The following is a 26236-nucleotide window of genomic DNA, read 5'->3' on the forward strand; positions in this document are numbered from 1 at the left end:
CCGATGCCAAGTCAATCTGATGCCGAGTATCTATCCAACAAATCAAGCTTCAACCATTACCCCAAGGGATCATGGCCTGCATCACCAATGAAGGACCTTGGGAGCGACCAGCTTTGGGAAGATTGATATGTGTGTCTTTACCAACACACTAGCGTGAAGGAACCCCTAAGTCATTAAAAGAAACTGTCCTCTTTTTCCTACTTCGGGTTTGTCTCAATGTGTTTACCAAAGAGGTTTTAACGAGGCAGCGAGCTCTAGTGCATCTCCACCTTTTCCCACTTGCCTCATGGCTTGGAAATATTCATTGACTTGCTAGGAGCCAAGGAAGTGAAGATCCTATCATCCACATCCCACAAATGACGTGGCTCTATAACATCCGCGAACCAAAATTCCGGTTTGGGGATGTGCATCGATCGATGCTGGAGGAGTATCGGTCGATCCAGGTCCAGCTTCTGCGTTTTGACTTAAGTTAAACGCTGCGTTTTGGGCAAAGGGAAAAGGAAAACCCTTAAATCGTTCTTTTGTCTCATTAGTCGACTTTGGCCACTTTTGAGAGAAACAAAAGAGAGAGAGAAGAGTTTTTGGTGTTCTTGAGTGTTCTTGGTGATTTCTTGGAGTTGGAAGCTGTTTCTGTAGATATCTGTAGCTGGGATCGTTATAGGAGCTTCCTAGGAGCGTTTTTTTCCTGTGTTTGGATCAGATTTCTTCTGTGGCAAAGGTAAGTGCAAGACCATGGCTTATCTAAGCTGGAGATTCCTCTGATATGTTTGTTTATGTGTTACTAGGCTTGTTAGAATGTTATTTGGGGCGTTAGAAAGCTTTCTTGTGGCTTGGAATCGAGTCTTGTGGTTGCAGGAACAAAGATCCGGCGAGAAGCTTCGGGGAAAACGATGCTCAGCATGTGAATCGGTCGATGCACTATGTGCATCGGTCGATGCTAGTGCGAGTACGGCGCGGATTGACCTATGAGCATCGGTCGATGCCATGTGGAAGCGTCGGTCGATGCGATTAGGGTTTCTGCGTGATGTCGAGCATGCGTCGGTCGATGCAAGTGGAAGCATCGGTCGATGCAAGTGAACCTTGTGTCGACCGATGCATACCTAGTATCGGTTGATGTTGTTCTCTGTTGGTGTCGGTCGATGCAAGCTTTCTGTCGTTCGATGCAGAGTCTGGATTGTTTGTTGATTTATGTTTGATGGTTAGAGTATCTCTATTGCTTTTGTGTATAGCTCAGTAGATGGGAGGATTGCCTTACTGAGTGTTTATAAAATACTCATGCATTGCAATTTGTGTTTGTGGTGCAGGTAAGGGAAAAGTGTGATCGTGGAATCAAGGCAATGAAGAGGAGGATGTTCTAGGGACTCGATTGGATGTTGTCTGGCATTGCTAGGTTGCTAGAGTTGGGTCATTAGAAACATTGTTAGGTTGCTGGTTTCATGTTTTCTGATGATTGGTTATCGGATTATTGTTATATTGGATAATTGGTTATTATTTATTGGATATTTATTGGTATTGGATATTTCCGATGTTGGTTGTGGTTGTGGTTAGGTGGCTAGTGGGTATGGGACCACTAGTTGTGGTTTATTATTATTTATTATTTTATCATTTATTATTTAAAAAAAAGACGAGTCAGGTCGTTTCAAAATCCTATCTCCTTCCTTCTTCTATTTATTTCTTCTTGAACCTTCTTAACCGTGGGGTGGTCTTTCCCTTTGTTTACATTTGCTTTTGCTTTAGGGACTTGTGTGTTCATTAGCTAGTGGCCACGTGTCTAGGGTTAATTATCCCCTTATGTAAGCTTTGCCCATATAAAGGCCTAAACGCTCATTTGTAAAGGTTAGACTTGAATAAGAATTATTTTCCCTAAGATTGGATCTTTGTTTCTTGTCTCACTCTTCTCTTCCGCTCAAGTCCGGGACTTTGCTCCAAAGAAAACCTAGGAGATTCATGAACGGGGTTCCTAATCCCCTAATCTGACCATATCATGAGCCGTGTCATCTCTCGTGTGTTGTTGCATCAATCCACCGTTCGTCCGTCCGCTGCATTCGTCCGTCCGTCTGTTCGTACGCAGCGTCATATCCCATTCGTCCATCCTATCCGGCTTTTGCCAAGTCGAGTTACTCTTCGGCCAGCCTCCTCCATTTGTCCGACCTTGTTCAAAGCCGTTCATATCCGCATCCGTATGTCCGTCCGTCTGCAGCGCCGTGTTTGTCCGTTTCACTGCATTCATCCGTACATCCGTCCGTCCGTACATCGGTGTCCCATGACTGTAGGTCCAGTTTCACATCACCGATAGTCGATACACAAGCGGAAACTTTCTTCCTTCTTCTTAACAAATAACATCGGTGCTCCCCACGGTGAACAACTAGGACGGATGAATCCCTTGCTCAGCAAATCTTCCAGCTGCTTCTTCAGCTCTGCCATCTCTGCTGGAGCTATCCTGTAGGATGCGTTAGACAACGGCGTTGACCCTGGTTCTAACTCAATCGTGAAGGGATCAGACCGAGATGGTGGTAACCCCTACAGCGACTAGAACACATCCTCAAACTCCTCCACAACCCGAATATCTCCAACAGAAGACTTCCCTATGGTAACCAAGTAGGCCTCACGCCCCTTCTCGATCATCTTCCCAGCCTGCACGGCCGAGATCACGAGACTTCCTAAAGTCGGCCTCACCCCCTCAAAAACCAACTTCCCCTCTGGACGCTTAAAAACCACTCTACCCCTGTAACAGTCCAAATTTACCCTCCGATGATGCAACCAATCCATCCCCACGTAAGTGATAATCAATTCCGCAGCATTCGACTCCCCTGCAATCTGAATATCCACATCCCTCATGTGTCCAAGGACTCTCAAGAACTCCCCCCCCCCCCCCCCGCAACTATGACAACCCATGCTCGCTCCCCAGGATCTCCTCTGATTTTTGCACCCTCTGTGTACTCCAGAGTAATAAAGCTATAGGTAGCTCCATAATCAAACAAAACATGGGACGTAAACCTGTCCACCAACAAGGTCTCTACACAAACCTCATGTGTTGAGAACCTAACATTCTATCACAAGCAAACAAGCATAAAAGCTGAACAATTGAATTTCCCAACTACGAGTCTCAGAAATTATACTTGTCATTGCTCTTGCACTAGTGCCATCGGTCTCCGTAGTCGAGTACACCCGCGGTGTCAGCTCGATCAATCCCACCGGATGCACACCCAGCTGCACTTCTGGCTATCCTCCAGCCTGCAATGCTGCTACTGCCATCGGCTGCAGCTTGGGACAATGAGGCTTGATAAGACAGGCTATCTGCCTGCTGCTCCCTCACTGCTTGCAGCTCGCTGCTCGAATCTCTGCGGACAGTTAGCCACCTTTTGGTTCATGCTACCACACCTAAAACATCCTGCATCACCGGACCCCGATCTCTAAATAGCATCATACTTCCGCTTCTGCTCCTGCGCAGGCTTGCCGCCCTTGCTAAGAATAGAATGTGGCTGGTCCGCTTCGATGGTATTCGAGAACTGACCACCACTACCTGTGACCTCAAGTCATCCTCTATCCCGGTTGCAACCTCCACCAGCTCTGCTCTCGTAACGAAACTCCTCACTTTGCACCGAGTCCTCAGATCATCACGCAAAGCCAACAAGAACCTCCACACCTCAGCTGACTCTAGCTCCAAGGCCCCGCCTGCATACACCACAACCCGACTAAACTCCGCGTCCATCTCCCTAACCGTACGGTTCCCCTGGGTCAACCCTAAGAATTGTGCCTCCATGCAATCAAGTGCCTCCTGTGGAAAATACTTGGAGTTGAACTCCCCCACAAAATCCATCTAAGTCATCTCCCGCTGCACCCTTCGTGCTATCACCAACCTCCACCACACACGTGCATCTCCCGATAGGTGGTGCACTACGAAATCCACCCTATACTGGTCAGGACACTGGAGCGACAGGAAAATAGCATCCATCCGCTCCCTTCACTCATCCGCCGCACTCGGATATGTGCCTTTCGTGAAGGATCTTGCACCCACCTGCCCTAGCTGCACTAGCATCTGCACATACTGTGCATCCACTATCCCGACCCCCGGCTGCACACTTGCCTGCTGAAACTGATATTTTTTGTGGTGGTGATGAATGATGTATGGAATGATGACTTATGAATGAATGGATGGCAGGGTGTTTCAATTCCCCTTATGCAGTTGTAGTATAAGAGGTGTCAATCCAATCTGAGTGTTTGCATGCAATCAGGATGTGCATATATGTCTAAGTCAAGCCAGATGTAAAGGTTGTTTGTCACTAACAATCCTATGATGAAATGTAAAATGCAGAAAGTAAAACTACAAGAACTAGGAGCTAAATACAAATGGAACATAATGATTATGACAATTATGAAGCTAAAACAGAAATAGAAACTATGATAATGCAAGTATTGAACTAATGCAAGGTAAGTAATGAACAAGATACTAAATGAATGCAACAGAAATGCAACTAGAGTGAAACAGGACAAACACAAATCATAAACACAAGTTCTGGGTTGGAACTCGAGCAAGCACTCGATCGAGTGTAGATCGAGTGCAGGGTCGAGTTGGACAAATACGCAAAACAGAGCAACACAAGAAAAACAGAGCAATACCAAAACGAATCAAACAATGATCAAACAACAGGATTTAAGCTAAGAAATCAATAAACAAGGAAGGTCTTGAGGAGGGATTCATGGGCTGGACTAATGATTGAGGTCATCTAACTTGGTTAACAAATCTCAAACAACTTGAGCTAATCTCTAGACATATATTTCTAAGACATGTTTAATCCACTCTCATGGCAAGAAACAATCAAACTCATGCATCTCTAGACTTGTTCTCACAAAGTAAAGAATCTACACAAGCAGGCATTAAGCAATATGTCAAAAATCAAACAAGACTTCTAATCTCTTAGCAAGCCTAATGATAGTCTCTACATCTAGCCTTATTTATGCTCCTTAGACATTGGTGTGATGCTAAGAGGCTTGAAATCAGATCCTACCCTCTCAGATATAGGATCAGCATTAAGAACATCTAGCCTAGAAGAGATCTACAACAATCAAGCTTGACCAAATCAAACAAACCTCAAACACAACCCAGCCTAACCCATCCTCAAGATCCTAAGCAACTACTCACAAGAACACATGATCAACAATAAAGTCATAAACCCAGAAAATACTGAAACTTGCATCATTAGAAAGATAAATCAAAGATCTACAACATTGAAGAAAGAACCAAACTCAAATTCTCAATATTAAGAAAGTTATGAAACCAACAATATTGAAGAATTTAGTCTTTTTCTCCTTTAAAAGAAGTACAAGATCTAAGAAAATAAAAGTGCAAAAAGAATAATCCCAAAAAGGTAAAAGCTAGGTTTTTGACTCTCTAAAAAGCTGGACTCTTTTGGTGGCTGCAGATATGATTTTCATATATTTTACCTTGTTTTCCCTTAGTTTATTCACAACTTTTGCATCTTTTGCTATCCATTTAGGTCATTATTGTGTAGCTTTAGGACTAATCATGCATTAGAGTATAGTTGCATTGCATTTGCATCTTTTCATGCATAAACAGGTGATTTTGGAGCTTAAGGAGCATGGAAGCAATGCTGAGGAGAAGTGAAGCAATCATGAGGAGAAAACAAGAGAGTTAAGGCTGAAGAATCAAGGTCCAGAGTCCAACTCGACCGCACACTCGACCAGACACTCGACCGTGTGCTGAGAAAGACTCGACCGAGTGGAGAATGCATGAGAGAAGCCAGCTCGACCAGCCACTCGACCGAGCCGTTGACTGCTTTGACTTTTTGTGTTTTTAGGGCTTCCACCTCATCTCCTATATAAAGCCCTTGTACCTGCAGCCACCAAAGAGTCCAGCTTTTTAGAGAGTCTAAAACCTAGTTTTTACCTTTTTTAAATTTATTCCTTTTGCACTTTCTTTTATTTTTAGATTTTGTACTTGTTTAAGAAAGAATGACTAGATTCTTGTATTTTGTTGGTTTCATAACTTTCAAGATATTAAGATTTCGAGTTTCATTTCTTCATCAATATTGTAGATCTCTGTTTCATCTTTCTAATAATGCAAGTTTCAATATTTTTTGGGTTTTTGACTTATTTCACCATGTGTTCTTGTGAGTAGTTTGCTTAGGACCTTGAGGATGGGTTAGGCTGGATTGATCTTGTGGTTTATTTGATTTGGTCAAGCTTGATTGTTGTAGATCTCTTTTAGGCTAGATGATCTTAATGCTGATCCTATATCTGAGAAGGTAGGGTTTGATTTCAAGCATCTTAGCATCACACCAATTTTTAAGGAGCATAGATAAGGCTAGATCTAGAGCTTACCATTAGGCTTGCTAAGAGATTAGAGGTCTTGTTTGCTTTGAGATGTATTGCTTAATGCCTGCTTGTGTAGATTCTTTACTTTGTGAGAACAAGTCTAGAAATGCATAGGTTTGACTGTTTCTTGCCATGAGAATGGATTAAACATGTCTTAGAATAGTATGTCTAGAGATTAGCTCAAAGTTTGCTGGAGATTTGTTGACCAAGTTAGATAACCACAATGATTAGTTCAGCCCATGAATCCCACCTCAAGGCCTTCTTTGTTTATTAATATCTTAGTCTAAATATCTTTGCTTGCTTGTTGTTTGATTCGTTTTTGCATGCTCTGTTTTTATTGTGTTGCTCTGTTTTCACGTTTAGTCTAGCTCGACCCTGTACTCGACCTGCACTCGGTCGAGTGCTGCTCGAGTTCGTCCCCAGAACTTGTGTTTATGATTTGTGATTGTCCTGTTTAATTCTTGTTCTATTTCTGTTGCATTCATTTAGCTTTATGTTCATTACTTGTCTTGCATTAGTTCTTCATCAACATAGTTTCTATTTCGGTTCTTGCTATTATAATCATTCTGTTTCATTTGCGTTTAGTTCTTAGTTTTTGTAGTTTGCTTTCTGCACTTTGCATTTTCATTATAGGATTGTTAGTGACAAACAACCTTTACATCTGGCTTGACTTAGACTCATATGCACATCTTGATTGTTCACAAACACTCAGATTGGATTGACACCTCTTATACTACAATTGCATAAGGGGAATTGAAACACCCTGACATCCATTCATTCATAACTCATCATTCCATACATCATTCATTCACCTCCCACAAAAAGAGTCAGTTTCAAGGTACAAGCCCTTATATAGAAAAAGTAGTGGAAGCCCTAAAAACGCTAAAAGACAAAATAGCCAGGCGGCTCGACCAACTCGACCTGGTGCTCGGTCGAGTGACCGGTCGAGTTGGCTCCTCTTGTGCTCCTCCCACTCGGTCGAGTCCCTCTCAGCACACGGTCGAGTGTCTGGTCGAGTGGTCAGTCGAGTTGGACTTCGGACCTTGGTTCTTCAACCTTAGCTCTCTTGCTTTCTCCTCATGATTGCTTCACTTCTCCTCAGCATTGCCTCCATGCTCCTTAAGCTCCAAAATCACCTGTTTATGCATGAAAAGATGCAAATGCAATGCAACAAAACTCTAATGCAAGAACAGTCCTAAAGCTATGCAATAATGGTCAATATGGATAGCAAAAGATGCAAAAGATGTGAATATATTAAGGGAAAACAGGGTAAAATATATGAACATCACTTGCACTCTGATACTAAAATGAAACGACCTGACCCGTTTTTTTTTAATAATAATATAATGAAATACCTCATAATATTTAATTATAACCCAAACAATAAACCAACAACAAATCAACATGCACAACGGAAGTAAAACCAAACCAACTCCAATTTAATATAAATACCATATCAATTATAACTAATTAAAACCATCATCCTAACGTGCTTCTAACAATATTCCAACAACAAATAACACAACACAACAACCGAGACCCTAGATTATCCTCCTCCTCATCGCCATAATTCCACGCTACACATTTCCTCTACCTGTACTACAAAGACAATGAGATGTGTCAGTATTACCAAAAATACCCATTGAGGCGATCCTCCCATCTACGAGCTATATACACAAGCAAATCAAGAGTAAAACTACAAATAAAATATAACAAACCAACCATTATACAGAACAACCAATAAAATTTTCACCACACCTACACATCATCACACAAAACAAGTCATACAACCCAATTGCTTAGATAAGCTCATGGTCACGCACTCACTTTATAAAAATGATTAAAACAACAAATACAACCAGTTGAGACTTCCATAACATCTACAACAGCCGAAAAATGCCCTACAACAAACCAAATAACCAAAAACGACTTTATAGCAAATCTGGACAGAAACATCATAAAAGAACAGTCTCAAAGACGAAATCGTAAAAACAAAACCAACCGTTAACTATCAAATTCCTCCTGTGAAAAGCTATCCTCAGACGTCAAGAAGATCCCCACTAAATTGCAGCACGATCAAATCTCAGGTGAAACCAAAATCGATCCCAGAACACCCGCTGGTCTCAATCCGCGACTGAGAAGAAAAGCCCCACAATGCTGCCGATATCTTTTAGAATATTAACTCAATTCACTTCTGTAAAAGGGAGAGTGTACGAAAATCTCTTAGCTACAACTCTACCGAAAATCAGTACCTTTCGAAACTACTTGAGCAGTCGGATCCTCCTTCTCCTAAACCCTAACGATTCTGCTCCTTCTCCTTCTTTCTAAGATAAAGCTTTGTTGATCTCTTTCTCCTACTCCTTCACACCAAATCGACCAAGGCTCTCTCTCTCCTTCTTTCTTCCTTTCGTATTTTTTTTCTAGTAATAATAATAATAATAATTCTTTAGTGGTCCTATACCCACGAGCAACCTAACAACAAACATTATCAGCGGATAACCAAACAATTCCATTAAGCAATAAAAATCCAACAATGACATAATCCATTAACCAATCAAGTAAATAACAAATTCCAACATCCTACAATGTTCTAACAACTCAACTGTAGCAACCAAACAATAGCTAGACCACAATCAATCAAACCTCTAGAACATCCTCCTCCTCATCGCCTTGATTCCACGATCACACTTTGCCTTTACCTGCACCACAAACACAAACTGAGATGCATGAGTATTGTCATAAACACTCAGTAAGGCAATCCTCCCATCTACTGGGCTATACACACAAGCAACTGACATTCTATTGTTAAGGCAAACAAACAAACAGAAACATCACATCAAACCAGGAAAAACAAGTGTCGGATAAGGTTGGTGTCAACCGAAACCAGGTTGGTGTCAATCGACACTGACTCCTACTTGGTGTCGACTAACACCCACCAAGTGTCGATCGACACCAATCCCACAGGCACGTTCTGCTCGAAGTCGATCATCGAATCTCCGATTCTATCTGTTTTCATTCAGTCCCAAACTATCTCAAATGCTTCAGGAACCTATTAAAACCATAAAACAACCAACCCAAACAAGAAAACATGAAACTGACTTTCTTTGTGGTGTGGTGAATGAATGATGTATGGAATGATGATGTATGGAATGAATAGAAGTCAGGGTGTTTCAATTCCCCTTATGCAATTGTAGTATAAGATGTCAATCCAATCTGAGTGTTTGTGAACAATCAAGATGTGCATATGAGTCTAAGTCAAGCCAATTGTAAAGATTGTTTGTCACTAACAATCCTATAATGAGATATGAAATGCAGAAAGTAAAAACAACTAGAACAAGATACTAAATGCAAACAGAACAGACAAATTAAAGCTATAATGAAACTAGAACAGAAGTAGACACTATGCTGATGAACTAATGCAAGACAAGTAATGAACAGAAAACCTAGTGAATGCAATGGAAATGAAACAGGAATGAAACAAGACAATCACAAATCATAAACACAAGTTCTGGGGATGAACTCGAGCAGCACTCGACCGAGTGTAGGTCGAGTACAGGGTCGAGCAAGACTAAACGTGAAAACAGAGCAACACAAGAAAAACAGAGCAATGCAAAAACTAATCAAACAACAAGCAAGCAATGATATTTAGACTAAGATATTAATAAACAAAGAAGGCCTTGAGGAGGGATTCATGGGCTGAGCTAATCATTGTGGTTATCTAACTTGGTCAACAAATCTCAAGCAAACTTTGAGCTGATCTCTAGACATACTATTCTAAGACATGTTTAATCTACTCTCATGGCAAGAAACAATCAAACCTATGCATTTCTAGACTTGTTCTCACAAAGTAAAGAATCTACACAAGCAGGCATTAAGCAATACATCTCAAACCAAACAAGACTTCTAATCTGTTAGCAAGCCTAATGGTAAGCTCTAGATCTAGCCTTATCTATGCTCCTTACACATTGGTGTGATGCTAAGATGCTTGAAATCAAACCCTACCTTCTCAGATATAGGATCAGCGTTAAGAACATCTAGCCTAGAAGAGATCTACAACAATCAAGCTTGACCAAATCAAATAAACCACAAGATCAACCCAGCCTAACCCATCCTCAAGGTCCTAAGCAAACTACTCACAAGAACACATGGTGAAATATGTCAAAAACCCAGAAAATATTAAAACATGCATCATTAGAAAGATGAAACAGAGATCTACAATATTTATGAAGAAATAAAACTCGAAATCTTAATATTTTGAAAGTTATGAAACAAACAAAATACAAGAATCTAGTCTTTCTTTCTTAAACAAGTACAAAATCTAAAAAATAAAAGAAAGTGCAAAAGGAATAAAATCTAAAAAAGGTAAAAACTAGGTTTTAGACTCTCTAAAAAGCTGGACTCTTTGGTGGCTGCAGGTACAAGGGCCTTATATAGGAGATGAGGTGGAAGCCCTAAAAATACAAAAAGTCAAAGCAGTCAACGGCTCGGTCAACTCGACCAGTGCTCGGTCGAGCGGCTGGTCGAGCTGGCTTCTCTCGTGCATTCTCCACTCGGTCGAGTCCTTCTCAGCACACGGTCGAGTGCCTGGTCGAGTGTGCGGTCGAGTTGGACTCCGGACCTTGATTCTTCAGCCTTAACTCTCTTGTTTTCTCCTCAGGATTGCTTCACTTCTCCTCAGCATTGCTTCCATGCTCCTTAAGCTCCAAAATCACCTGTTTATGCATGAAAAGATGCAAATGCAATGCAACTATACTCTAATGCATGATTAGTCCTAAAGCTACACAATAATGGCCTAAATGGATAGCAAAAGATGCAAAAGTTGTGAATAAACTAAGGGAAAACAAGGTAAAATATATGAACATCAACACCCCCAAACTTAGTCTTTGCTTGCCCTCAAGCAAATAATCAAGACAAAAGAAGGTAGGTGAGGTTTGAAAGTGGGATCTCAGCTCCTAAAGCTTGCAAATAGACTATCCAGAATCAATGTCCAAGTTACTAGTACTATGATGCAAGTTGAATGAGCTGTACTTAAAGATTTTAGACAAGCATATCACAACCTTTACTGATTTGAGCCTTAGATGTCCACATGCATTCAAATCAACCATTTCCTTTAACATTCATTAATCAAGAACATGAATCAATTCTATGCAATGCTTAAACTCATTTGGCTTGGAAATAAAGGCTTTGAGACAATGATGGTCTCTTTTTAGAGTAGGGCTTATCAAAATCAAGGTTCTCTCATGAAAATGGATTGAGGTTTAGAAGAATGCTAAAGGTAAGAACACATAGACACATACAAGAATAAAACCTTGTCTATCCAAAGGCTCCCAAAGTGTTTTATCCTAGCAATCTAAACCCAAATGATCCTAGTTCTACCCTTTAACTTCTTCTCTTCTTTTTCACCCTTTTCTCTTTTGGTTTTCAAGTCTTAGGAGATGTTTCTTATTTGATCTTTCTAGTGGGATGGGGAATTCTTACTTATTTGCTATGATTCTCTTTTCTTCTTATTCTTAAGACATATAAGCATTTTGCTAGACTTTCCTTTTCTTTCTTTTCTTTTCTTTAATTAGAACCATTCTTAACATTTTTTTACTTCCCATCCTTTCACTAGACTTTTACTTAAACAAATTCTCCTCTTAAAGACTCTACCCTCTTTTCTTTCTCTTTTTCCTCTTTTCTTTTCATAACAGCCAAGTCCCAAACCCAACAAGTGAACCACCTAGTCCTATCTAGTTTGAAAAATGCAAACTAGAACTACACAAGGCTTTACTCTTGTCAGTTCAAACCTTACACTTTCTACCAAGCTCAATCCCAAAAATAGGCCTCACACACACAAGAATAAACATGGCTTGAAAGAAGGTTTGGTTTAGGGGTAGGGGAAACTGATTTTAATGATTCAATCAGCTACTTGGATCAACAAGAGTGGTAAAAAGGAAGAAGATGATCCAAATATGTATATGGTATCCATGAGTTTAAAGCAATGCACACATTGATAATTGAAAGTCAATATTAGGTTCTTATAAATAGGAAATGGTTTCAAATCTCAACATGCTTCAATTTAGACCAAATGCAATGTAAGAATTCAAGGCTTGGTTCAATCTTATGCTTCTAACCACTCAACTAGCATCAAAGTACTATTAACTTGGGCATTGATCCTAGTCTAGTGAATAAACAAGCTAATAAGGGAATACTCATCATAGATCCCTAATGCAAATACTATACAATCCTACATGAAACATGATAAAAAAGATCCTAATATGCAATGCAAACTACATGAACACTCTTTTTTTTATAAAGAATTTTGCAAAAAATTTCAAATTTTTAGGGTTTTTCTATGCCTTAGATGCTATGCAAGTATTAACATGATGATGCTAAAAATTTGAAATAAGAAAACAAAACACAACATCAAATGCTATCTCAAACCCTCCCCCAAACTTAAATCACACAGTCCCTGTGTGAAAGAAATTTGATTGAGGATGCAAGATTAAAAACAAATCACAAAACACAACATCAAATGCAATGATATTTACAAGTGAAGGTGATAGTGGTACCTTAGGGATTGTGGAAGTAGTTGTCCACATCCATCTGCATGCTGTCATAGGAGTAGTTGGGGTCTTGTTTATGACTTGGAGGTGGAGATTGGGGCAGCTCGACGATGGGAATCGACCGGGACTCGGTCGAGTACGTGCTCGAGTGGGGGGGTCAAGCTGGACCGCGAGTCTCCTTTTCTTCTTCTATCTGGCCTCCCTTGCTTCCCTGATCATGAAAATACCAAAACTAAAATCAAAATACCAAAAACCTTAAACAATATGTACATGGATACCTTAGGGACTTCCTTCCTAGTGATCTTGTTTAGAGTCACTAAGCTTGACTTTTGATTGCCTTCTTAGGCTTTGTTTAGATACCAAGGAGGTGATGAAATCCCCCCTGGTTCGACTTGGTAACCTTGGTGTTCCTTCTTGATCACTACTTCCTTAACACTTGAACTTTGTTTCTTCTTAAACTTGAGTCTTGGTCTTGCCTTCTTCAAAGACCTCTTGTTGAGCTGAACTTGAAGATCTTGAATTGATTCCTCATGAGATGTGACCTTAGCTGTTGAAGTCTCTTCTTCTCTCAAAACCCCAAAATCAGCCTTATCTTCAATCTTAAATGGTTGACCTCCAATGGTTGGTAGGTTAGATGGATTTCTAATATCAAAGTCCATAGTCAAACCTTCAGATGTGTTCAACCTTATCAGCCCCTCCTTAACATCAATGATTGCTCCTGCTGTGGCAAGGAATGGTCTCCCAAGCAAGATTGGATCCTCTACCTCCTTATCCATCTTTATTATGATGAAATCAGTGGGAATTCTTGCCTTGCCTATCTTGACTAGGAGGCTCTCCAATTTACCAACTACATCTTTGTGTGAACCATCAGCTAGACTTATGTAGAGATTGCTTGGCTTGAATTCAGTGTGTCCAAGCTTTTCTGCTATAGAGTAGGGCATGACACTAACAAATGCTCCAAGATCACACAAGCATTTGTTGAAGTGAAGGTAGCTGATGGAGCAAGGTAGATTGAATGGACCTGGATCTTCAAGTTTTGTTGGTACAATAGCTGTCCCAATCTCTTCTTGATCTCTCCTGTTTTGATTATGAGCTTTCTGCTTGGATATGTCAAGTGACATGCCTTTGTAGAGAGGATATGGGGCATATTGTTCCAAAGCTGGTCCTCTCTATGCTTCCTTCTCTTCAATGACAACCTCCTGTTGAATGGCCCTCACTTCCTTCTTTTCAATCGCAACCTCTTCCTTCAAAGCCATGACTTCTTCCTTCTCAATGACTTCCCCTTCTTGTAAAGCTAACTCCTTCTCTTGTTGCAAAGCCAACTGTTCCCTTTTCTCAATAATTTCTCTGAGTTCTTTCAGCTTTTGTGCTTTGAAACGTCCTGGGAATGGTAGTGGAGGCTTGTAAGCAGGAGGAATGTACTTAACAGGTTTGACAGCTTCGGAGTCTCCAGCTCGAACGACCACTCGAGCTTGCACGCGGTCGAGTGGCTGTTCGAGTTCCTGGTCGAGTGCAATGTCGACCTCCTTTTGCTTTGCACAAATGTCACTTGGGGCTTTAGTAACTGATGAATTTCCCCAAACTTGGACTTCACTGTCCTCAGTGACAACTGCCTCATTGAGATGAATGGCCTTAGCAGTGCATTCCCTTGGGTGTTGAAGTTGGTTTGGTGTAGGAGAGGAAGTAAAAGCCATGCAACTCTCCATGTTCGTGATTGTAGAGCTCAGTCTCTCCAACTGGTTATTCAATCCAGTAGAATAAGAATTCAACGTTTGGTGCAGCTCGGCAAACTGCCTTGCTTCCTCAATCTGCTTAGTAGCTTGCCCAAGCAACAGTTGTTGCATCATAGCTCTTAAGTCAGGTTCTTGATCTTGTGAGGTCTGGAACCATGGAGAGGGATACAATTCAGTCTGTTAGACTGGTTGATGTTGCATGGGTATGTAATTGAACATACTGTTGTGGTACATCATTACTGACTCGGACAGGTACTCGGTCGAGCGTAGGCTCGAGTGGGTGGTTGAGTCGACTAGGAAGTAATGGCTATTTGGATCCGGCTTCTGGCTTGATCAAGTGCTCGATCACAGCTCGGTCGAGTGGGTGGTCGAGTGGGTACCTGAAACTCAAGACAGCCAAGCAAAGGAAGATTCGAGTTCAGTAACTTCACAAGTGTTTAAACGAACTTAATCTTAGACTAATAATGATCCTAAATGTCACAAAACACACTCAAATGGGCAACGGCGCCAAATTGAAACTGACTTTCTTTGTGGTGTGGTGAATGAATGATGTATGGAATGATGATGTATGGAATGAATAGAAGTCAGGGTGTTTCAATTCCCCTTATGCAATTGTAGTATAAGAGGTGTCAATCCAATCTGAGTGTTTGTGAACAATCAAGATGTGCATATGAGTCTAAGTCAAGCCAATTGTAAAGATTGTTTGTCACTAACAATCCTATAATGAGATATGAAATGCAGAAAGTAAAAACAACTAGAACAAGATACTAAATGCAAATAGAACAGACAAATTAAAGCTATAATGAAACTAGAACAGAAGTAGACACTATGCTGATGAACTAATGCAAGACAAGTAATGAACAGAAAACCTAGTGAATGCAATGGAAATGAAACAGGAATGAAACAAGACAATCACAAATCATAAACACAAGTTCTGGGGATGAACTCGAGCAGCACTCGACCAAGTGTAGGTCGAGTACAGGGTCGAGCTAGACTAAACGTGAAAACAGAGCAACACAAGAAAAACAGAGCAATGCAAAAACTAATCAAACAACAAGCAAGCAATGATATTTAGACTAAGATATTAATAAACAAAGAAGGCCTTGAGGAGGGATTCATGGGCTGAGCTAATCATTGTGGTTATCTAACTTGGTCAACAAATCTCAAGCAAACTTTGAGCTGATCTCTAGACATACTATTCTAAGACATGTTTAATCTACTCTCATGGCAAGAAACAATCAAACCTATGCATTTCTAGACTTGTTCTCACAAAGTAAAGAATCTACACAAGCAGGCATTAAGCAATACATCTCAAACCAAACAAGACTTCTAATCTCTTAGCAAGCCTAATGGTAAGCTCTAGATCTAGCCTTATCTATGCTCCTTAGACATTGGTGTGATGCTAAGATGCTTGAAATCAAACCCTACCTTCTCAGATAAAGGATCAGCATTAAGAACATCTAGCCTAGAAGAGATCTACAACAATCAAGCTTGACCAAATCAAATAAACCACAAGATCAACCCAGCCTAACCCATCCTCAAGGTCCTAAGCAAACTACTCACAAGAACACATGGTGAAATATGTTAAAAACCCAGAAAATATTGAAACTTGTATCATTAGAAAGATGAAACAGAGATCTACAATATTGATGAAGAAATAAAACTCGAAATCTTAATATTTTGAAAGTTATGAAACAAACAAAATACAAGAATCTAGTCTTTCTTTCTTAAACAAGTACAAAATCTAAAAAATTAAAGAAAGTGCAAAAGGAATAAAATCTAAAAAAGGTAAAAACTAGGTTTTAGACTCTCTAAAAAGCTGGACTCTTTGGTGGCTGCAGGTACAAGGACCTTATATAGGAGATGAGGTGGAAGCCCTAAAAATACAAAAAGTCAAAGCAGTCAACGGCTCGGTCAACTCGACCAGTGCTCGGTCGAGTGGCTGGTCGAGCTGGCTTCTCTCGTGCATTCTCCACTCGGTCGAGTCCTTCTCAGCACACGGTCGAGTGCCTGGTCGAGTGTGCGGTCGAGTTGGACTCCGGACCTTGATTCTTCAAACTTAACTCTCTTGTTTTCTCCTCAGGATTGCTTCACTTCTCCTCAGCATTGCTTCCATGCTCCTTAAGCTCCAAAATCACCTGTTTATGCATGAAAAGATGCAAATGCAATGCAACTATACTCTAATGCATGATTACTCCTAAAGCTACACAATAATGGCCTAAATGGATAGCAAAAGATGCAAAAGTTGTGAATAAACTAAGGGAAAACAAGGTAAAATATATGAACATCAAAACACAAAAAAACAACATAGAACAAACCAAACAAAGGACATCTTAGGTTTAGATCAGCCATGTTCAAGCACCCACCTCTTTTGCAGGAAGATCTGGCTCAAAAATGATGGAATCAACACCTTAAGAAGATTCTCCTTCGTTCCTAGCAACATCACTCTTTTCCATAGCAACAGATCTCACCAAATACCACCAAGAACAAGCCTAAAACCTCTCCACTCACAAACTCTCTCTTTTCTCTCTGTTTCTTCTGCAAGTGGCAAAAAAAACACCAAAAACCCTCGACTTGGGTCGCTTCTCCGCTTATATACGTGGTTTGGGCAACCCAATTAAATCAAACCAACTTGAAAGCGCGAATTAAAACAATCTGGTCGAATCAGAGATTGCTGGTGTCGATCGACACTCCCCCTAGTGTCGATCGACACCCACCCCAAAAACGCACATCTTCGTTTGCGGATGTTACACTGGTCCATCAAAACTTGTCCACCAGGGGGTGCATCATATAAACAACAGAGCTCCAAACGACATCGTTTCTCAAATGGCCTAGAAGAATTCAAGTCCAGCTCAAGCCCATCAGTTTTCAATAGTGTTCAGGCTCTCCTCACGGTTCTACTAAAACAGAGTTACCAATCTGTCAGATCTGCAGTAAATGAAAACACAATGCTCTGGACTGTTGGTATCGTTTTGATGTAGAGTATCAAAAACTAGAAGTTGCAGCTGCAGCCTTCTCTACTCTACATATAACTGATGTCACCGAAGACAGTGGTTGGTATCCAGGTTCAGTGCAACAACTGACATTACCAATAACACTCAACGTCTACAGAAAGCTCACCCTTACACTGGTAATGATACAGTCATGGTAGCCGATGGTAACTTCCTTTCCATTACACACATTGGTTCAGCAAATCTACCTTCTATATCAGGTAATCTCCCTTTAAAAGATGTTGTGGTTTGTCCTCAAATAGTGAAATCTCCGTTGTCATTTTCAAAGGTGACTAAGGATTACCCCTTTGCTGTTACGTTTGATTATAATGATATTATTATTAAAGACAAGCAAACAAGCAAAGTTTTGACAAGGGGAAAGGAAAATGATGGTCTCTACAAACTGTAGGATCCAAAGACTAAGACGTTCTACTCTACTAGACAAATCAAAACCTCTGATGAAGTTTGGCATTGAAGATTGGGACATCCTAATGCTCAAGTCCTCCAGCTTCTTTCTGCAAATAAGGCAATTCAAGTTAATAAAAGTACCAGCAACATGTGTGAATGATAGTTGGGTTTTCACCAAGGGTATCAATTCCCTATGCAGTTGTAGTACAAATGGTTGTTTATTGCTAGCAGGAAGGATATGATCAGGACAATACAAGTCAAGCCAAGTAGATAGGGTTTTTGTTCTAATAGTCCTAAAATAAATAAAAGAAAGGAATATAAACAAAGAAACCACACGACCTAAGCACTCGATGCAAGCAGTCGAGTACAGGATCGAGTGGGGTGATCGAGTAAGCAAATGAGATATGAACAGCTCGAGGTATTACTCGATGCAAGTTATCGTGTAACTGATCGGGTAAGTGGTCGAGTAAGTAAAGAAAATGTAAACAAATAAAATACGAAAGCCCCTAAGGATGGGGTAATCGAATCCTAAGTATTCTAGACCAGTTAACTGTCTTACAAGCCTCAAGCAATTATTTCCTAGACAATGAATCTCTAAAACCTTGTCACCACACTCTCGCACTAGCAACAATCAACCTTGATCACTTACCACACTCTCGCACTAGCAATATGAACAAGCAGGCATTAAGAACGATTCATTATTGTTAGTAAACTCAAACTCATCTAATCCCTTACTCAGAGTCAAGTAAACCTCTAGCATTGGCTAATTCACGCATCTCATCTACACCTCTCGGTCGCTGAAACGCCCTAGATCTAATCGCAACCTCTCGATCTGTTGACAGCATTAAGAACACCAACCTAGAAGGAAATCTATCAATCATTTACAATCAAACTAAGACATCCTAACCGATCAAGAACACAAAATCATCTATCCCATCCCTAGACACTTTACTACACTACTCGGACATGATAACAAGGAACAAAATAACGAAAATTAATGAAACTTGCATTGTATTAAAAGATAGAGTAGAGTAGAAAGAGTACAAGATAGAAATCTAAGAAAACTATAAAAACTATGAAAAAAAAATGCAAAACGAAAAGGAAAATGTTTGAGTCGCTCAGTTCTCTCACAGAAGCTCTCGCTCTCTGGTTTGAGGGTCTGCGGCGTGCTCCCTTGCGAGCTAGGAGAGGAGGGGATTTATATATGGAAACCCTTTGACCTAGCTTCCCAGACCTGCCTGATGGTCTACTCGATGGAGTACACGAGGTGAAGTCGGGTTACTCCTCAGGTGGATCTTTGGGTTGTTCTTCATGCTCTCGGATCCTCCTCGATCGTGTTGGGGTTCGGACTTGTTCTTGCAGCTTGATGGCTCCTTCGGGTACATGCTCGGATTGTCCTTGTTTTCCCCATTTTTGGCTCTTTAGTACCTGTTTTTATCCAAAATATGCAAATGCATAAATGCAACACCCTAAATGGTCTAAAAGTGAATTCCTACAGTTAATGACCTAAAAATGCTAAGTTAGAGGTATGAGCAATGCAAAATATAGACAAAAAATGATGCTAAGAACATATAAATTAGAGAGTTATCAGTGAATCATGTTGGCTAGGGAAGAGTTCGAAATTGCCATTTGTTTCTTTTGATTTTCATGCTTCTAGACCCTTAGAGAGAGTTCATTGTGATCTATGGGGTCCTTCTTCTGTTTCTTCCATCAAGGATTCAGGTTTGATGTAGTCTTTATTGAAAACTTTTCACGATATTGATGGTTTTATCCTCTTAAGAAAAAGTCAGCTTTTTGCTCCATATTCATCAAGTAACAGCTCCTTGTTGAAAATCTTCTATAAAAAAAAATTAGAATTTTTCAGACTAATAGTGGAGATGAATTCATAAGTCAAATATTTTTGACTCATTTGCAGGAGTCTGGTATACAACACTACATTTCTTCTCCACACACACCACAACAAAATGGGTTGGCGGAAAGAAAACATAGACAATTTACAGAAAAGGGTCTTACTCTTATGTTTCAGAGCAAGACACCTCAAAGCTATTGGGTAGAGGCTTTCTTCACTGCAAATTTTCTCTGTAGTCTCTTACCGACCACCTCTCTTGACAGTGATCGCAGCCCCTTTGAAGTTTTGCATGGTAAAGCTCAAGAATACTAAGCTCTACGCACCTTTGGATGTGCTTGTTATCCCACACTTCGACCATATGCTCAAAATAAGTTTGATCCACAGTCTCTCAAGTGCATTTATCTTGGTTACACAGAAAAGTACAAGGGATATCGCTGCTATCACCCTCTAACTGGTCGTGTATACTTTAGTCGACATGTTCTATTTGATACGATCATTCCCGTTTGTAGACACAAGGATCATAAGGAACAAAGTGTTGTAGAGAGGCATATGTTATAAAAACAGAATATGGTACGTCACAACTGATGAAATGATTTTAAGAAAACATACTTTTCGCTGAGGCAATGGACGCATCAACTATGAGGAGCCATGCTCGACGCCAAGGACAATCAAGGCACATAAGCGCAAGAACTCCTATCAGTGCGGTTACATACGTTGAAGCAGTACTATAATAGAACACCACCATGTCAAAAGCAGCTTCATCGTCTTCATCTTCTCTTCCATTGCCTTCTTCCTCTGAGCTCTTCTTAGCATCACAAGTGGTCCACAAAGAAAAGGATTGTCTAAGTAGCTTCTCTCGTCGAAAGTGTCAAAATGCCTTCCTTGGGGAATGATCCCTGATAAATTGTTGTAAGATACATCCAAGACACCAAGGAAATCAAGGCTGGTAAGTTGTTGAGGAATGCTTCCATGTAACATGTTATGAGAAAGATCAAGGCTCTCAATATCTTTCAGTTTGGAGAAGCTTGAAGGTATAGAACTCGACAAGAAATTGTGAGATAGGTTCAACGCATGTAGTTCTGAGAGATCTCCAAGTTCTGCTGGGATAACACCACTTAATTTGTTGCTTGAAAAATCCATCCCATTCAAATAATCAAGTATTTCTTTAGCGAACCCAGAACCGCCAAAATAAGAATCATACCTTTGCTTCATAGCAAATTTGAATGGGATGGATTTGTCAAGCAACGAATTAAGTGGTCCACAAAGAAAAGGATTGCCTAAGTAGCTGCTCTCGTCGAAAGTGTCAAAATGCCTTCCTTGGGGAATCATCCAATGATCACAACGATCATTCCCGTTTGTTCCCACACCTCTGTACACAGCATGGCTTAAGAGCTCGTCTAGTGGTTCTCCTCCTTCTCAGGATTCTGAAAATATCTCTTCAAGTCCAGCGCCAATATCTGTCGACTCTGAAAATATTTCTTCAAATCCAGATCAAGTATTTGTAGACTCCACACATTTCTTACCAGATTCAATGTCACCTCCTACAACATCGATGGCTCTTGTTGATCCTCCTGTACCTGATGAAATATTACCTTATCGCACAGCTGAAAGTGATGAGGAATGTACTGAGTGTTCGGCAAGCCATTATCATGTTCCTATATATGCAACAGCGTTCTCGCATCACCACCTCAGCTGGCTATATCCGGTGCTACAAATCCACCTGAAACGACAATAGGGGAGCTCTAACTGACATCAAATCATCCAATGATCACAAGATTAAAATCAGGTATTAGTAAGTCAAATCAGAGGTATGCTCTTCTCGCCCACAAAGTGTCTCATCCAATGCCTAAAACGGTAGCTGAGGCCTTATAGTATGAACGATGGACTGCTGCTATGGGTGAAGAAATGGGCAATTCTAAAGCAACAATAACATGGTCCATTGCTCCTCCCTCACCAGATATGCATGTGCTCGGTTCCATATGGGTCTTTCTAGTTAAACTTCATACAGATAGATCCTTAGACAAATACAAAGCCAGACTAGTAACTCAAGTTTTTAAACAAGAATAAGGAATGGACTATCTTGAAACGTATAGTCCGGTTGTTCGCACTCCTACAGTTCGACCAGTTCTTCATATTGCTACTCTCCTAAACTGGGAACTCAAACAAATGGATGTACGAAATGCTTTCCTCCATAGGGATCTTACAGAAACTGTTACATGAAGCAACCTACAGGTTTTGTGGATGAAGAGCATCCTGATCATGTATGCTTATTGCACAAATCAATATATGGGCTTAAACAAGCTCTAAGAGCCTGGTTTGATGAGTTCAGCAAATTTTGCTTGAATTTGGCTTCTTTTGCAGCATTCCAGTCCCTTCTCTCTTCATTTGTGCTAAAAATGGTGATGTTATCTTCTTGCTGCTTTACGTTGATGACATGGTGATTTTTGGAAACTCCTCTAGCCTCCTCAACAGTCTACTTGAAGAGCTCAACAAACGTTTTTGAATGAAGGATCTGGGTCAAATGCACCATTTTCTGGGGATTCAGGCTCAATTTCATCTTGTTGGCTTGTTTCTCTCTCAACAAAAGTATGCCGAGAACCTTCTCATTGTTGCAGCTATGTCGAATTGCTCTACAATTGCTATACCACTACCACAACAGCTCAACAAAGCTCCAAACCAGAATAAAATCTTTGAGAATCCTAAATACTTCAGAAGTCTAGCTGGAAAACTGCAATATCTGACTCTTACATGACCAGATATTCAATTCTTTGTCAACTATGTGTGTCAGAAAATGCATGCTCCTACTGTTTCTGATTTCCAGCTACTCAAACGTGTACTCAGATATATAAAAAGAACTACTACGATGGGGATCTCTTTTAGCAACACCACAAATTGTAAACTTAGAGTTTTTAGTGACAGCGACTACAGTGGCTGGAATACTACCAGTCATTCCACCGGTGGTTTCTGCACCTTCCTAGGAGATAACATTATTTCCTCGTCTTCCCAAAAGCAACCAACGCTTTCCAAAAGCTCTATAGAAGCAGAGTATCGAGCCATGTCCGAAGACACTTATAAGATAACTTGGCTTGTGGACTTACTTTGTAGCCTTGGTGTTCTTCAATTTGAAAAACTAGAGTTGTTCTGTGACAATCTCTCTCTTGTGTACCTAACTGCAAATCCATGCTCGCAATAAGCACTTCGTTATTCACTACCATTATGCTCGCAATAAGCACTTCGATATCTGTTGCCTTTGGAAACCTTATTGTAAAGCACATCTCAGCAGATTATCATATTGCAGATATCTTCACCAAATCGCTTCCGCAAAGTGCCTTTGAATCTCTAAGACTCAAACTTGGTGTCATTGTTCCACCTACTCCAAGTTTGCGAGGGAGTATAAGCAACAGATCTCCAAACGGCATCGTTTCTCAATAAGGCCAAGAAGAATTCAAGTCCAGCTCAAGCCCATCAGCCCCTGAGTCCAATCCACACCAACGACTACCTGTGACAACAGAAAAAAAAAAGGATTAGCAGAAGCTGTAGGTGGTACGAAAATGATATTGCATAACAGGTTTGAGTTTCTGGGATCATGTGATAACAATGACACTATGTGCCAAATCCTCACTGCTGGCCAAGAGTAAAAGGATCTAGACTCTAGGGTTAAATATTGTGTAGCACTATAAAAGCACATTGTCTTTGTAACATAAAACTAAAGTTGAAGAAATAAGAAAACAATAGATACTTCTATTTCTCTCTATCTTCTTCACATCACACAACCTCAACATAAGAATGTGCAGAACAGATCTATACCTCTTTGCCAGACCAGGCGGGGGTGTGTCGCTTTGGACGATCACCATCACCATCATTGGAATAGTCTCTTTCGTACCTAGGCATCGAACCAAGTCTTATTTAGTAATCTCATCTCATTGTCTATATCCCATTTGCAATCTTCCTCTTTCCCGAAGTTTTTGTTTTCGGTGAATTTTTACGGATGGGGTCAGATCTGAATGATGTACTACCGCGATAATGTTGAGATTGCATCTCTTCAATGCCGCCGCCGTTGGTTTTGCGATTCACTCTAAGGAGACAAAAAAGGGTAAATATTAAAGGTTGTCAAAACCATGAAAAACATGCAGCAATTGAAGATGAAGTGGGTTAAACGTACAAGGAGAAGAGATGAAGAGGTTTTCTGTGTTAGGAGAGATGAAGAGATAGTTAATTTAAAAAAAAAAGACTTTGTTTCATCGTTTAATTTGAAATAGGAGAGAGTACATGAAAAGACAGCACAATAAATAATACATGAAAACAAAAAAATAAACGGAATAAGAATTACTCATTCTATTTATGTTTTTAAAAAAGAAACAACTTTGCTAAGAAATAAATAAAGAAACAATTATGAGCAGGGTTACATTTGTTTTTCTACTCATTGTTTTTCTACTCATTGCTTGAAAGGAGTAAACAGAAGTGGTAGAAGACACAAGATAGGTTTTGGAATGTGGTAATTTTGTTAAAAAAAACTCAGTTAAAAACAATAACGATTACTATTTTCAAATATATTTTTTTACTAAAACCATTATTTAACTGTGGCCCTATGATATTTCATAAATTCAAAAATTCTCAATGATTATTTTCTGAAATTTGCAAATATTAACATTATTTAACTAAAAATGTTTAGAATTAATCTTTATGAAACAATAAAATATCAAAGAAAATCAATTCTTTTAAGAACATAAAGAAATAGTACTTTGTCGTACATCCAGACGTAAATCGCACCAAACTTGGTGCTTTAGGCAATATATATATATATTGGTTCTGATTTGTAATCACGTTTACACCAAACGGTTAGAATATTATGAGCGGTTGTAGAGAATGCCAAAGACAGTGGTTAAAGATAGCAAAAGGAAAAGATGGTGTGGTTTAAAAGAGCGGTTGAGTAATTAGTTTGATTGGTAACATTGTAGCGGTTGAATATTATAAATTATAACAATTATTAAAAAATTAAATTAGTTTCGTTGAATAAAAAACAATTAGAGTAATAAACTATTATTTAATTCATAATATGAAATATAAACATAATTAAATAAAAAAATGTTAAAATGCTAAATATTAGTTTTGTCATTATGATAATAGATTATAATATGAAAATATCATAAATTATTTTAAAACATTGTAATAAATTAGAAAAATGTAACTTATACTTTAAATTCTAAAAACTATAAATTAAAATCATTATCTAATTCATAATAAGAGATATTAATATAGTTAAATGAGAATTTTTATAATAGAAAAAACTACTTTTATCATTAGCGCTGAAATTTACATATTTATCTCCGATTAGTCCATAACATATCAGCAATTTGTAAGAAGCACACATATATAAGATAAATAGAGAAAAATTTTGTTGATGTTTCTTCTCAATAATGTTTTTTTATTAAATAAAAAAGATTAAAAAAATCCTGAAAAGTATGAGTAAAATCAGATTATATTCACTATTTTTTTTTTTCAAATAAAAAGAATCCAACGCCAAAAACAAAAAATAAAATACCAAAATAAAAGTTTTGTAACTTTTAAACCCTACCAAAAGTTGGTTTTATCGAGTGACTTAAGTTAGTGTTTGCAATCACTAAAAATAAGGTTTAACCACCTTTTTCAACCAAGATGTCTAATCACTATATCCATACGATCTGTTCATTGGTGATCACAGGGACAGTTCGTTTGCAAACTACCTTAATTAGATTAAGTGATACCAATCAGACCCTTTAAGTTTAAGGGGCATCAAAACTTAGAAAAGTCTTATGGACCTGTGTTATGGCTCATTTATAAGTTAGAGGGAGGTGAGTTTGAATCTTACCTGAATTTTTAACGATATATATACACAATTGGGCAACCAAATTTTTCTTTTGGGCTTTCGACATCCAAATACTTTGGACCGGCTATATACATGCGTTACGAAGACACATATGAGTTGGCAATTCTTTTTTGAGTTATTTGTATTTTTAGTACGTTTTGGAAACTAAATTAAAGAAATAGTACGTTTACTTTTTGAAATTATAGAAATAGGTGTATGTTCCATTTGTGAGATAGAGTTTATGAGGGAGGGATGTGAGAGAGGAAGTGGGGTATAGATATGGTGTATGAGAGAGAAAGTGGGGGTATGGTATATTATTTTTTTATAAAGAAACTTATTTATAATCATATTTCTTTAGTTATAATGCTCTGAACCCAATTTTTGGATGGATATCGATCAACACAATGATAATAACGACCGACACCATTATTTTGGGTGGTTATCGATTTGGTTTAGATTATTGGTTTAGTTCAGTTTGGTTTTGGGAAAAAACCATGTCTTTTTAAAAGCTCGACACAACCTCTTTCCTT

At 39.3% G+C, this 26236-nt stretch overlaps 1 pseudogene; it reads right to left on the minus strand.

The window, feature by feature from the left end:
- Positions 1-20436: 20436 nt before the first annotated feature.
- LOC109131378 (putative receptor-like protein 8 pseudogene) lies at positions 20437-21076 on the minus strand (annotated as a pseudogene).
- Positions 21077-26236: the final 5160 nt, after the last annotated feature.

This window comes from Camelina sativa, chromosome 3 (genome assembly GCF_030686135.1).
Source record: "Camelina sativa cultivar CO46 ecotype springtype chromosome 3, ASM3068613v1".
NCBI lineage: Eukaryota > Viridiplantae > Streptophyta > Magnoliopsida > Brassicales > Brassicaceae > Camelina > Camelina sativa.